This window comes from Microtus ochrogaster, chromosome 5 (genome assembly GCF_000317375.1).
Source record: "Microtus ochrogaster isolate Prairie Vole_2 chromosome 5, MicOch1.0, whole genome shotgun sequence".
NCBI lineage: Eukaryota > Metazoa > Chordata > Mammalia > Rodentia > Cricetidae > Microtus > Microtus ochrogaster.
This window is the reverse complement of record NC_022012.1, coordinates 15,488,908-15,493,320: the sequence shown is the minus strand read 5'-3', so window position 1 is coordinate 15,493,320 and position 4,413 is coordinate 15,488,908. Positions and strand designations below refer to the sequence as shown.

Below are 4,413 nucleotides of genomic sequence, written 5' to 3'. Positions count from 1 at the left end.
CACCTGCACTGTAAAGCCCCACCACTGTAAAGTCTAAACCAGGAGCTGAAGCTAGGCTAAGCTGGCTAACACATGACTACATAGGAAAAGGAGGGGGTAGGAGGGTGGGGGTGTTAGAAGTTCATGGGCCACACATATTGATACAGAATAGCTCAAGTAATCAAAGAACTGACAATATGTAGCAGATCCTGACTCTAAGCAAATAAATATATAGCTTATAATAAAAAAGTAGCAGCAGTGTGTTAATTGGGGCTGTGGTGGCGCATGCCTTTAACCCCAGCACTAGGGAGGCAGAGGCGGGTTCCAGCCTAGCCTGCTCTACAGAGTAAATTCCAGGACAACCAGGGCTCCACAGAGAAACCTTGTCTCAAAAAAACCAAAAAAGGAGCCAGGCAGTGGTGGCGTATGCTTTATCTCAGCACTCGGGAGGCAGAGGCAGGCGGATCTCTGTGAGTTCGAGACCAACCTGGTCTACAAGAGCTAGTTCCAGGACAGGCTCCAAAGCCACAGAGAAACCCTGTCTCAAAAAACCAAAAAAAAAAAAAAAAAGGGGGGGGGGGGTGGAGAGATGGCTCAGAGGTTAAGAGCATTGCGTGCTCTTCCAAAGGTCCTGAGTTCAATTCCCAGCAACCACATGGTGGCTCACAACCATCTGTAATGAGGTCTGGTGCCCTCTTCTGGCCTTCAGGCATACACGCAGAAATAAATTGTATACATAATAAATAAATAAATAAATATTTAAAAAAAAAAAAGAATTACTCCCCCGGAACAAGAAAAGTAACAAGGAACTAAAAAAGGACATTCGGCACAGCCTGCAATCCCAGCACTCAGGTTAACGCACTTTGCAACCAGTCTGGACTTCAGTGTGAGACTCTATCTACGTGGGGAGAAAGCCCAGGAAAGCTATCTGAGCCCAGAGAAGAACAGAAGTGTCACAAACCGTTGATCCCTGCACTCAAGAAGCAGAGAAAGGCAGATCTCCAAGGGTTAAGAGGTCACACAGTGGGGCCTTGTCCAAAAAAAGACTCGTCTAACTCACATCTACAGATCCTGACCACAACTAGATGCCTTCTCCATAGAGCAAAATCCTGTGGGGGGTCGGGAAGCCTGGTGTGGTAGCACACAGATATAATCCCAGCCCTCAGAAGGTTGAGGCAGAAGGATTCCAAGTTCAAGCCCGGCCTGGGATACACAGTGAGACAATACTTCAAAAAAAGAAATAGCCAGGCGGTGGTGGCGCACGCCTTTAATCCCAGCACTCGGAGGCAGAGGCAGGAGGATCTCTGTGAGTCCAGCCTGGTCTACAAAGGGAGTTCCAGGACAGGCTCCAAAGCTACAGAGAAACCCTGTCTCGAAAAACCAAAAGAAAAAAAGAAAAAAAAAAAAAGAAAGAATAGGCAGCAGTGGCACATGCCTTCAACCCCAGCTTTCAGGAGGAAGAGACAGGTAATCTCTGATTCAAGACCAGCCTGGTCTACAAGGCAAGTTCCTTGGACAGCCAAGGGACACACAGAGAAACCCTGCATCGGAAAAAGAAATGAAATGGGAAGGAGGTCGGAAAAAGGTCTTGTAGGACTTGAGACCAGAAGAATTTGAACGAAATAAGTAAAGCACAGTTTATTCACAATGACAGGAGTCGAGAAAAACAGTACTAAAAGGAGCCAAAGGAACTTTTGCTTACAGGTATCCATCAGAAAAGCCGAAAACAATCAGCTCCATAAGGAAGGGATCCCCAGACTGGTCCAAACTCACAGCAGATATAGAGCGATGGAGCGCCCAGTGCTGCAAAGGCTATCTCGCATCAATCAGCAGCCTCCAATCTGGATTGCAGATTTCCAGCCGATACCCAGGGGCTGCAGAGTCCATTCACAAACCCCAGTGACCAGGAGCTACCCACAAAGCAAGCTAAAGGGCAAAGACCTCAGCTCTACCGGACAAGAGCGGCAGCACCTACCAGTGCCCATTCTCCTTTGCGGCTGTGAAGGAGGCTCTCGCCCACCGCACGTCGTCCACAGGCTGGATAATTGCAGTAGCTACCCCAGGCAGAAGACCACATTCAAACAACAGTGTCAACCCACAATGGGTCTCCACCACAAAAACCTGAGGTCCTAAACATGAACCCTAACTTTGAATAGCACCTCTCCTTTTCCTGTGGACACATCATCATACTGAACATTTCAAATGGAACAGAATTTTGAACCAAAAGACACATTCAGAATACTCAAATCCCAACAGAGAAACATATCACAGAAACTGAAGCCTCCTTGCTGATCCACCATGTATCCTAAAGTAGCAACTTACCAGCAATTTTACTAAGAGATGGCTTACTCTTCCCCAGTTGGGGTACATAACGGAGGAATCAAACAGACCGTTATACACTCCAAATAGTTTATCTGAATTGTGGAATAACCTAAAGTGAATTCCCATCACTCAACTACTTTAATAAAGAAAATCTAAAGCACGCACGTTCGAAGGCCTTCAAACATGCTAATCTTGCAGATCAGCAACACCACATCACCGTTTTGAGGATTGGAGGCAGAGCCTAAACAACCTGGGAAACACGATCAATGGAAACCACCTGGTCTCAAAGAAGGGGAAACAGTCTTAAGTTTGGGTCTCCAACTGGAGGAAACCTACAGACCTAGGCTTTAAGGACCCGATGAATCCATAAATGCTTCCCTCAACGATGTCTAAGGAGGGGACCGTGCTCAGGACAAAGAAGATATGTTTCCCGCCTTGGGAACTGGGATGACCTGGCAGGCTCCTGGAAGCCAGAGATGTAGCTTAACAAAGAGAGAACGCGGGTAAAGGAGGGGGATCGACCCTTCCGCGCCCGCCGGTATGCCCGGGATGTGAGGGGGTGTGTGCTCCAACACGTGCGCGCGTGCGCAGGGTCGAAGCAACAGACAAAAGCTCGGCCTAGGACAAAGTAAGCGGCCCGGGAAGCGGGGGATATCACAGTGCTTACGCACCCCCAGAGAGCGGCGCCCAGGCCCTGGCCGAGGGGGCCACGAAGGGGAGCACGGATGCGCGCGCACAGGGGCACTCCCGCCGCCATTTTGTTTCCTCGGCACAATGGGGGAGAGTAACGGCCAAGCGCGGGAGCAAGGCCGGAGGAGGAGGAAGGAGCGAGACGCCGAGGGGAGGAAGATCCGAGCAGAGGAGAGGCTCGGCAGGATGGCAACTGCCCTGTCACTAGCGTCCCGTCAACCAGCCTGCGCTGACAAGTGGGAGAACGGACGGGGGGGAGGGGCGGAGGCGGGAGACGCCACATTGCCGCTTACCTTGTCGGCGTTCCGGTCCCTCGACCTCAGCCGCCGCCGCCCTCTTGCTCACCAGTCTTCACAGCCCCCTCAAAAAAAAAAAAAGCCACGCGGTTTTCGCCGGGGCTGCTCCAGTACCAACTGCAATGGCGAGGAGGAGGAGGAGGAACCGGGGGCGAGCGGCGGGCGGGCGCGCGCCGGGGAGGTGCGAGGCCACGTGACTGTCAGGGCCCCGCCCCCGCATCACGTGGGCGACCGACCTAGGCCCAGCCCCCAGTGGGCGGTGGGATGGAATGTGATTGAGGGAGGTGGGGCCTCATCACGTGACGTTGGCACCGGGGCTGCGCCTGGTTGCGTGACGTCAATGCCTGGCCTCTTCTCGTGGGTTTGCTGAGTCACATGACAATGGCTGGCCCCGCTTCTGTCATGTGACAGGGACTTTTTTGTTGTTGTTTCTTGTCTCATTGTCCCTATTGGTAGACCTGTATCACCTGATGAGACGCATATGTTTTGTTTTGTTTTTTTCCCCAGTGGCGGTTTTTCCGAGCGACCGTTATCACGTGACGCAATGGAGTAAGGGTGGGCCCTCTGACTGCGCACCGCCCCACGTTCCTCCCATCCACCTCAGTACGTTGACGGAAACCGGACTGGAAAATTTGCACGTGCGCACGGTTTGCGCACTGACCCGGGTCTCATCAGCTATAGGCCGAGAGGCTCAGATTCACGCCGGCTGGCTACTGAGCCATCTCACCGGCCCTCATTTTTGTATATGTAAGATAAGCAGTTTTGCCGGGACGCCTTAGGCTGAGGATTCTGTCTCCACTTTAAAGTAGCTGGATTACAGACAAGGCCATGGCTTCAGCTACTGAGGGTTAATAGATTGCCTCGGTGTTGGAGGCCCTGGGTCTGACCCCAGTACCAAACACAAAATAAGTCAAACTCCAGACAGGATGTGAAAGAACAAAACTCTCAAAACACCCTTGCCCCTTCTCCATATCCGTTGTTTATGTACAGGAATTTATTTTTGTCATCATACCAATAAAAAATAGTTAACATGAGTTGGTGTCCGGTTTTGTTTTAACTCGCTTTTTAGATATCTGTCTCACCCAAAGGCTGAAATTAATGGAAAATTTATAAATAAGCCAATTTG

The 4,413-nt window shown here is 50.9% G+C and overlaps 1 protein-coding gene across 6 annotated transcripts in view; it reads right to left on the bottom strand.

The window, feature by feature from the left end:
- Ilf3 (interleukin enhancer binding factor 3) overlaps positions 1-3,457 on the bottom strand; it is a 43,241-nt gene extending 39,784 nt beyond the window's left edge. For 4 of the 6 annotated variants that reach the window (XM_026779176.1, XM_026779177.1, XM_013346269.2 and 1 more), the window contains exon 1: positions 3,285-3,456. The gene's annotated coding sequence lies outside the window, so the exon portion shown is untranslated. Of the gene's footprint in view, positions 1-3,284 lie in introns of all 6 variants that reach the window. The other 2 variants (XM_005346894.3, XM_026779178.1) reach the window with 1 other exon arrangement.
- Between the last annotated feature and the right edge of the window lie 956 nt (positions 3,458-4,413).